We start from the raw sequence: 11,250 nt of genomic DNA on the forward strand, positions 1-11,250 counted from the left end.
TCACGAAAACATATCCAGTTCACATTAACCCCATAAATCAAAAGAAAAAAACTAAATTTTATTATGCATGAAACCTTATGTTAGGACCATTAAGATTTTTTGCATTATAACATTATTTTCAATCCTGGTTAACCCTTTAAACTCGGATGGGCCCACCGGCGAGAAAAAAATATAATTGTCAAAATAATAATAACTCCAGTCTTGACCAACACAAAATAGGTATCGTTTGAAAGTTTAGAAGCTCCACTTTCCAATGCATGTAGACATTATGACCAAAACTGAACAAGTGCTTTGAAATTTGCTGACAAATCAGAAGTATTCTGTTAGGATAATTTATATAAAAAATTGCACTGTACATATTATTGCAATCAGTAAAAACATAAAACTGATCAAATATCCATGTGTCATATGTTGTTGGAAAGCTCTCAAAGAGTAGAATACTTGAAAGTATATAATAAATTGAAAGTCAGTAACTGTAATCTGATTACAAGAATTTTAAATGTAATGCATTACACTACTTTTGTGCCTAAAAGTAATTTGATTACAGTAACTAATTACTCTGTAATCCTACAACCCTCAAACGACAATAAAAACATTGATTTAAACAACTTTACAGGTCAAATAATACACAAGATTTGAAAGAAGAATTAACTGCTTAAACTCTGGTGCATTTTTGGGCTGCTGCCTGACATTTTTAAAAGCTTTCCATTCACACATACTGTGGACTAATTGCAAACTAGTATTCCTTTAATTGTCATGAAAATAATGCAAAAACTCTTAAAAAGGCTTCTTTATGAATCTGTGGTGAAAAAGCACCTGAACATGTTCTTGGCAGGTTTCATAAGATTCACCCGCATGTGGTCTTTTAAATGATAAAGCTGCCAGAAATAGTCATTAGTGTTTCAAAATGTAATTCTGAAATCACGAAAATGGGACTGGAGACTCAAAAGACTCAAAAGTCATCGCCCACTGCATGACTATACAGAGTGCATTAAACTGCAGTCGAGGTTTGTGCAATATGAAACATGAATCATACATCTGTTAAGTTCCAGTTACACAGATGATCGCATTATGCAGCCATCACAGCATGTCTGTGCATTACACTAATGGCTCGCTGCATTTACTCGACAGAACAGGAAGAGGCCATTAAAAATGGACCAAGGTCCAGTGTGACGGATGCTGTTTCACCTCAGTTTAAAGACAAGCAGAGTGACACCACTCACAATAAGAGAGCACATCTGTGACACCGGACAGGGAGATGCCCTAAATTGCAACGCAACCCCTCCAACCTTGTATAGGTAATTGAGAGGCACAAAGCTACAAATCTTTGATGCTGAAGAGCAGCTTTAAGCTTTTACTTGAGTTCATCGCTCCAGTCACTGAGAGATGCCGGACACATGCGGGTTCAAGGACAGTGTAAAACCACTAGCGCAAGTGTCACTCTTACACCTCATTCTGTGTGATAGACGTGTTGGAGATAGTTGAGGGTTTCTCCAGTTTCTCAAAGGTGTCGGTTCTGTCTACGTAAGTAGATGGGTTAATTGCATGAAGAAATATCGGGGTCATGTTTCACAACAAAAACAAAAGGATTATCATTTGCATAAAGAAATTAAAGCCTATTTAAAGACCATTAAGAAATTAACTTAAGCACATTTTCCCAACAAATTATCACCATTTTATTATTATTATTATTATTATTATTATTAAATTAGCCAAAGTAAAATTCAGTTCAACAAATAATACCATGATGCATACTTACAATTGTACTTTATCATTTCTTTTCAGCAAGGTTAGTCATAAAAATAATAATCACAAAGCCACAAATCTTAATGCTTAATTTTCTTTATGCCAAATATTCTGGGTGTTTCTTCAACTATGGGCATTTTCATGTCCCAGGCAATGATTTTTATTAAAACAATAGATTTGAACTGTTTTTGTTGTTGTTGTGTTATATAAAAGTTTCATTAAAATTGAGTTTGAATCTTTGGGAACACTTTCTATGAAGCCCATATTTATAATGCATTCATAATGTCTTTTATGAGACACCTTATAATATGTTAAAAATAATTGCAAATATAGTTATAATACATTATAATACTTTACCAGAATTATACCTTAAAGAGTACACAATAGACATCCAATTTTATCCACAGAAGTTGTAATGTATATATTATGTATCATATAAGTACTGTCATGCAAAAGCAGCATAGTGTCAACAGTCATAAGACTTTATGACATGAATATACCATTATTATTTAATTTTGTCCAACAGGGTGTAATTTAATAAATATATAAAATATATAATACAGCTTGCAAATATGAAAATAAATAATAAGCATTTTTCAAGCTTGACTTGTGATGTCTTATAACCACTTAAAAATATCTTATGGATGTTTATAAGAAGACATTGCTGTTGTCGCTTTACTTAAACCATACCTAATATACAGTTATAATGTGCAGTATATAATACCTTATAACTTAAATTTGATGTTGGTCATGTTGTAATGCATTATACTATAAGGTATAACTATGAATATTTAAGTATCATATTTATATTCTTCTAATTCATTGCATAAAGTCCATTTACACTACCAACATCCTATGAATGTGCTGTCTTTGTTTATATCACAGGTGCTTGACAGGGAATAGAGTCTATAATAGGATGCAGACGGTGCTGGAGAAGAACCTCAGAATGAAATTGCACTTGACCCAGCCCATTAGCGCTTTGCGTCTAGACTTAGCACATGCTTGCACGAAAATACCAAAACTTCATGGCCATGCCCATTGACTTTGCGAGTGTAACATACTGCATAGCACTGCGCTTGGTGCTAGTGCTCTTAAAATAGGGCCCCCTGACTTTCAATATTAAACTATGAAAATCCATTAGCAAAAATACAAATTATTACGTTTATTGTGTGAAAATTATTTATATCATTTTTTTTTTTTTTTAATTATGACTGTCCCACAGATGTGGCGTCATTTTCACCACAAAAAAACAATTTTGCCCCTAATAAAGTTTTTTCAAAAATGTGTGTACTTGTTTATTAAGCTCTGAAGGTGTTTTTTTAAAGATTTCCTGTTTCAGTGGCATACCCAAAATTAAAGGCTTCTAACTTATAACTTTTCAAATGTTTTAATGATATAGATTATGATAAATTCTGAGACTCTCAACCTAAGAAATTGTTGAAAAATCGCCCATCCCCCCAAAAAACTAAAAAAAATGTTTAAGCAAAAATGTACTTTTTTCTTATTTTTTGATTTGACATTATATATCTCTGAGTGTAAATAAGGTGGCTCTGAAAAACTGCTTTTTTGTTCCCAGTCATGTGAACTGTATCTGTGAAATTGTTTTTGCTTATACGACAAAGCAATCAAACGTTATAGCATTACAAAAATATTTATCAATATTTATGTCCAAAAGCCTCTCCAAACAAATAAAACATAATAATTGTACATAAGAACTAATTACACATGCAAACACAACAATGACTAAAGGTTTGCATAGCATGCAGACATGATTTTAGTAATGAGATTTCACCGAATGAGTTTCATTCTGTGTCATTTGAGTCATCATTGAGTCTGTGTTATGCATTTGGCGCCATCTCCTGGTGGTCACATGTAACATTGTGCTTCATGTGGATTATCTAATGATCTATGCATCTGATTATCTTGTGTGTGGACTCATTTGAAAGATAATCACCTCCTCAAAGTAATGATATTTTACGTTTCGGTTATGTTTTGTAAAGTTATAAGCAAAAAACATGACATATAAGCGACACCAACATAATTGTCAAAGACATATACTTGGCTATTGCTCACTATATTTTTATCTGTGAGTAAAACAAATAGGCTGGTTGTATTCTACTCTTTGAGAGCTTTCCAACAACATATGACACATGAATATTTGATGAGTTTGATGTTTTTACTGATTACAATAATATGTACAGTGCAATTTTTCTTCATAAATGAAAAAGCGGAACATTTCTGATTTGTCTGCAGATTTCAAAGCACTTGTTCAGTTTTGGTCATAATGTCTACATGCATTGGAAAGTAGAGCTTCTAAACTTTCAAATGATAACTATTTTGTGTTGGTCAAGACTGTAGTTATTAATATTTTGACAATATATTTTTTTCTCGCCGGTGGGCCCATCCAAGCTCAAAGGGTTAAGCAATTGGGCAAAAGTGTCAGTGAAGAGCATGCTTGAGATGAAATATGAGACAAAACAAAGAAAAATCAAGGGAAATATCACTTATGAGCAGAAGATTTGTATCAATCAAAACTGTAATTTTGCCAAAATATGTAAAAAGTATAAAATTATTATGAAATTGTTTGTATTTAGGATACATCAAATTTTAACAAGACAAAGGAGTCGGACATTTAATTTTAAAAGCGTTAAAAATGTCATTTCCAGCACAGAATTCTATTAAACACAACACAGTATTTGAGATGTGCTGGAAATGACACTGTGGTGGGAATTTTAATGACTTGAATGACATAAGTCTCCTGTGATGCATGTACACACACTGTTGGACATTGTTATGCAATGTACACACACCGTTTTGTGCAACTGACAAGAACCATAAACTCCAGTTCTGGCAATTTGTAAAACACGGTTATTTAAAATGAACTACCACCCGTTTGAAGTGTGACTCTAACTTCACCAGGAAACACTAATCAATGAAATCAGATCAAGGGAGGGGGGCCACCAGGGTCCACATTCCCTCGAGGATTCATTCAAGGCTCAGATTAGTGGATGGCCATTCGCTAACGTGGACATTTTTACCCCTGTGCGCATGGATCAGAATGGTCTAGTAACTAAACTTAGACCGGGATGAAAATCCCTGGACACCACCGGTCAATTCCGGTGAAGAGACCATGAAGGTTACTCATCCTGTGTCGTTTTCTGTGACGACATGACAAATGGCACAGCATTCACGCTGCGGTAGGTACACAGCTGTCCTTGGGAGCTTGAATGTGGGTCACTTTAAAGGATCATTGTTTGACCGCCCAAGGGGCCAAAGGTCACTGTGGCCTCAATGGCATGACAAGTGTTTTCACCGCAGGGAAAAGCCTTTGTTTACAATTCCTTTGTTTACAATAAACAGACTACAAGGGTCAAGTGACAATGTAAAGGCCTGGAGACCTCAATAAAAGAAAACATTTGTGACGAAATTCACAAAATAACTTTACCTTCTCAGTTTTTATATAATGGCAATATAAATTGAATATTCACAATGACTTTGCTGGCTATTAAAAATTAAGCAACGCTGTTGCTTAACTAACAATTGTACTTTACCACTTGTATTTCCAACAAGGCTTAAAGGGATCGTTGACCCAAAAATGAAAATTCTCTCATCATTAACTCACCCTCATACATCTCAGATGTGTATGACTTTCTTTCTTCTTCAGAACACAAATGAAGATTTTTAGAAGAATATTTCAGCTTTGTAGGTCCATACAATGCGAGTGAATGGTGACCAGAACTTTGAAGCTCCAAAAAGCACAAAAGTAATCCATACGACTCCAGTGGTTTAATCCATGTCTTCAGAAGTGATATGATAAGTTTGTGCGAGAAACAGATCAATATTTAAGTCCTGTTTTACTATAAATCTCCACTTTCACTTTCAGATTCTTCTTCTTTTGTTTTTGGTGATTTGCTTTCTTCATGCATATCACCACCTGCTGGGCAGGGAGAAGAATTTAGGGTAAAAACATACTTAAAAATTGATCTGTTTCTCACCCACACCTATCATATCACTTCTGAAGACATGGATTAAACCACTGGAGTTTTATGGATTACTTTTATGATGTCTTTAGGTCCTTTTTAGAGCGTCAACATTTTGGCTTCCGTTCACTTGCATTGTATGGACCTACAGAGTTGAAATATTCTTCTAAAAATCTTAATTTGTGTTCTGCAGAAGAAAGAAAGTAAAACACATCTGGGATGGCATGAGGGTGAGTTAATGATGAGAAAATTTTCATTTTTGGGTGAACTGTCCCTTTAATTGTAATAACAAGAAACATAAAACAACAAATCTTAATGGCCCCAAAATATGCTTGATTTTCTTTATGCAAAATCATCTGTATTTTGTATTTATATTTTGGAGTGATATATTATCTGGATATTTCTGGTTGGTTGTTGGTAAGTTTGATTCATTTCAATGAAAGGATTTCAAACTGAATCAATTATTCATTTACGTCATTACTCAAAAATAATGTTAATGGAAGTCTCTGTGTTTTATATATTCAAATGTTTTAGTTAAAATGCATGTAGGTAAATATTGCTGTTTATCATTGTGTATAGTTGGTGCAAATAAAATAATAAAATAATTACAAATTATTGTTCCTTGTGTTCATTTGGTAGAAGAAAAAAAACGTGGAAAACATGCTTTGATTATCTTAAAGTAGATTTTTACTGTATTTTATTTATTTCATTATTCCTCTCATTTCATTATATATATATATATATATATATATATATATATATATATATATATAATATATTTAAAATATTAATATATACTGAATATAATGTTTTTATAATCATCAAAAGGATGAAAAAAAATATCAAAATATTATGATTATTCTTTTGCATGAGTTATAGTCCTAACTTAAAGTAAAATTACCTCAGCTTGTCAGTTATTTAATTATGACTTCAATTCTATATTTTTCGGTGTATTCGAGCTTCTGTCACTAATGCATTTTCAGCTCCAGGGGGGATGAGGACAGATCTGCTGACAGCTTGTATAACCTCCTGACCCCTAACAGCTGATAACTGTTTATCATTAGGTCAACCCTGCAGTGGGCACACCGTAGACCAATAGACGTGCTAATGTATAGTTTCAAACATGTGTCCGTGTTATGATTTCACTCTGTGGTGATATAATGAGAGTTGCGTTACATTTGGCACAGTGAGAAATGAAAAGATCACGAAGAAGATCCAGGCTTTGTAGAACTTAAATGACTAAACGCACATTTAAACATGTAATTATTTTCCTAATGATATAATAAAGTGGACAATTTGATGTCAAGCTCAAGCTATAGGTTAAAAAAATGAAAAACACAACAGAAGCGAGGTCTCTGATTGCTTAGATGAGAATAGATGAGGCCAGACGCCACTTGTCACAAATAAATGATGAGAGCCAAAACAAATAATGATTCCAGGAGACCACACATCTACTGCAGTCACTTCCATCATTACTATCTGTGCATGTTAAAATGAAAAGATCAAAAATAATAAAAACAACATTTTTCATTATTGTAGAGAATTCTTGCTTGATAGATGTAAAAAACTGGATCAATTCAAACAGCAAAAGTCTTTTTGATCAAAGTGCCACCCTGTCACCCATAGCCAATCAGGATATACTGAAGCAGTCTCCAGAGATCATCACCAATCGACAAATATGACTGATGCTTTTCATCATAATTACAGAGCATGAGCGATGACTTTTAACACAAGCCTTTTGAATAAATGCAAATAACTATAAGAATGACCTCATCATACATTGCTCTTATTGTTATGATCACGTCATCTGTTTATTTACCCCAAGCCTCACACACACATGCACACACCTGTGCTCTGTAGATCAGCACGACTTAGCTATATGTCTGTCAAAACTGACAGTGGAAAACGGGGGAAGTTGTCACAGGGGCGATATTGCATATCTCTATAATGTTTTAAGTCAAAAGTCCAATTGCATAAATGTTTGTTTTCAAACAACTTGCACAAACCTTATCAGTTCATAACATTGTAAACGTCAGATCGAGGCAAGTTGTCACATGTGTTTCCTATGTATTCAATTTCTGTGGAAAACAAGGGTTTGGTATTTCAATATACTATATGTTTCCCATTACATTTTTGCTGTTTGTTGCTTCATAATTGTTTTAATGTTATATTTTGCCGAAAAGTCATTAAATAGACTTTAATAGGATATTTATTGCCAGATCAAATGCCTTGACTGGGGCATTTTGTCACAAAAGGTCAACGTTTAGGCTGTTGTTAGTGGGCAATAATGGTGGAAATATTCAAATATTCATTGACTTTAAGGTTTGTGGCCAACCCTGAGAAATATTCACTAGTGTAAGTAAAACGTGTGACAACTAGCCCCAGTCTCCTCTAGTTGTTGACTGTTCACATTGAGCATTTCGGTTTAAACTGCTATATTTTCTCTTTTAATAATCATATATGTATATCTTTCCTTGTCGACTCTTGCTGTAGCTTTAAATAATTATGTAGTCTACATGTAAACATGTTAAACTTGTAAATAAGTGTTATGTGCGATATTTCACCTCGTGTTCTGTTTCTTTCTGATCTGCATGTGTTTTCAGCACCTTGGACAAGAGCGCGAAAATTTCCCGCGCTGCTGAGATAACGCGCGCTTTTGCGCGGGCTGCTGACCTTTGAAGAGAGCGAAAATGACGATATACGCGAAAACTATCGCGATAATGTTAACGCGCTATTTGTTTGACCATTAAGTTTCCAACTAGATCCGATTCGAGATCCACCCTCGTGTCGTGAGAGCGTTAAGACGGAAACTGCTTGTTTTTTAAACTTAAGTAGCAAAAACGACATTAGTGTTGGTAAGGTCAATTCAGTTCCGTGAACGAGATCAAACTCTCCGGCGTTCAATGAATCGATTCAAAACTCTGATTCGTTTGTAACCTCAACTAAAACAAACAAACGGAAAAACACCCGCCAAAAACTCGACTAAAGAGTCGAAGATTCGCGTGACACGGTGGATCCGTTCCCACAGGACGCGAACATGTGTTCAAAAACAACTTGACGATCGTCGGGATGGTCTAAAGCAGTGGCGTAGCCAAGGGTGGCCCAGGCCACCCAGAATATTAGAGGATTTTCTTTGACTTCAAATATATATATATATATGTATAAAATAATGTAAAAAAATAAATAAAAAAAAAATTGAAAGTGTGAAATGACCATTTGAATGCGCCGCTTTTCTGTTTTTAAGTAAAATTTGGTTAAAAAAAAATATGGGGCGAAAATTTGGCCCATCCGTTTTTATTGAGGTCCACCTAAAAGTAATTTCCAGGCTGTGCCCATGCTCTAAAGAGAACTTATTTTTACTTTACTCTGAAACAAGAACGCATCCAGTGTGAACGGAACCCAAAAGCACAGCGCGCAACGAACGCACAAACACACTTACAGCATTTTGAAAGCGTTCAGAATAACATAAATCCGATCTGATAAATCACACCTGTGTTTAATTGAAATGTAGGCCTAGCCTATGTTGCCAAGTTTGGCGTTCTTTAAACTAGAGAACGCGAAAGTGGTTTCGCTCTTTATGACGTCATTTTGATCAACAGCGTCATAAAACGCCCATTAGCACATTCATCTCTCCCCTGGATACTTTTGCAAACACAGAACTCATAAAAATAGAGAATTAAAGCGAATTATTTTTATACAAATACAAGAAGCATGTCCGTTCAACTCTACTATTTTAAGTGAGGCTAAATTAACTTGAACTAATTATTAATTATCCCCTTTAAATCAAAGCTATTGCACGTTTCCTCTGTACATTTCATAGGAAAAATCACTTTAATGAACAAATTGCCAAACTATAATTCGCATTAATTAATACTTTGCTTATTTACATTTTGTGTAATAGATGCAGAATGTTCAGACATATGCATAATTATTCGCAAGGTTAAAGATGAAACTAATTGGGTTACTCACATGTGAAACTTCACTTATGTATATTTCAAGGTGTTCACACATTTCCTCTGATCAGCAGAAAGAGCCACAGTAAAGCCATGATGAAAATCCCCAGCAGTCCAGATAAACTGGAAAACAAGTTGCGCATTTACTGTTCCAAGTTCAGATTGAAGTGAATCCACATTAGACGCATTAGACATTAAACAGAATTAAATTCCCTCTTCGCATCACGCTGAATGTCTGTGCTGTCGGTGTGCCATTTATCCTAGATTCCCACTGACAGACATTCTAGAGACTCCAGCAGCACATAAGTTGTGTCTGTCATGTAAAGCAGAGCTCGTTCTCTTATGCTGTTCGTGTGTAAATCAGTCTGAACTGATCTGAGTGCAGCTGTGAGACACTCACATGTTCCTCCTCCTCCACGAACACCATCTGCTCCAGCCGCTTTAAAACACACTTTGTTTTGGACAAAAAGTGAACTACATGTTTTGTCATATATGAACTGTGTTTTAGTTTATTTATTTATTTATTTATTTTAATGTGGGCTGAATGGAAGGACAAATGTTTTTGGGTTTTTTTCATCGCTTTTAGAATGTATATTGTGTTCTTAATAGGCAGAATTTCGGTGGAAATATGGCATTTTATGTGTCCATGGCTCTTTTTGATGTTAAAAATACATAGACTGAATTATAGCCTGCCAAATATATCACTTATATATCATATATACAGCATGTGTGTGTGTGTGTGTGTGTGTGTGTTATGTTGTTATATATTATATATATATATATATATATATATATATATATATATATATATATATATATAGTTATTATATATTATATATGTATTTATTTATTTATTTTATAATTACTTAATATAAGTAATTTAATATACTAAACTTAATATCTATATAGTTTTAACTTAATATATAATTCACTAAATTTTTGGGGTATTTTATAAATTTATTTTAATGTGGGCTGAATGGAAGGACAGATGTTTTTTTTTATTTTTTTTTATCGCTTTTAGAATGTATATTGTGTTCTTAATAGGTAGAATTTCGGTGTAAATATGGCATTTTATGTGTCCATGGCTCTTTTTGATGTTATAAATACATAGACTGAATTATAACCTGCCCAATATATCACTTATATATATATATATATATATATATATATATATATATATATATATATATATATATATATATATATATTATTATGTATTATATATATTTATTTATTTTATAATTACTTAATATAAGTAATTTAATATACTCAACTTAATATATAATTCATTCAATTTTTGGGTATTTTATTAAATACAAGGAAAATGATCAGGTGGCTCCATCTGCCGTTTAGAGAGAATTCTCTATTATTTATTTTAATGTGGGCTGAATGGAAAGACAGATGCTTTTTTTCATCGCTTTTAGAATGTATATTGTGTTCTTAACAAAATACGTAGACTGAATTATATATATAAAAATGTTATTATTTATTATTATATATATTTGTTTATTTTATAATTACTTAATATAAGTAAATTAATATACTAAACGTAATATCTATATAGTTTTATC

General features: G+C 33.3%; 1 protein-coding gene across 1 annotated transcript in view; it reads right to left on the bottom strand.

The window, feature by feature from the left end:
* Positions 1-10,017, bottom strand: part of LOC127431936 (sodium channel protein type 4 subunit alpha-like) — a 218,370-nt gene extending 208,353 nt beyond the window's left edge. The window contains exon 1 of the mRNA XM_051682599.1: positions 9,696-10,017. The gene's annotated coding sequence lies outside the window, so the exon portion shown is untranslated. The remainder of the gene's footprint in view (positions 1-9,695) is intronic.
* Between the last annotated feature and the right edge of the window lie 1,233 nt (positions 10,018-11,250).

Source organism: Myxocyprinus asiaticus, chromosome 41 (assembly GCF_019703515.2).
Source record: "Myxocyprinus asiaticus isolate MX2 ecotype Aquarium Trade chromosome 41, UBuf_Myxa_2, whole genome shotgun sequence".
Lineage (NCBI taxonomy): Eukaryota > Metazoa > Chordata > Actinopteri > Cypriniformes > Catostomidae > Myxocyprinus > Myxocyprinus asiaticus.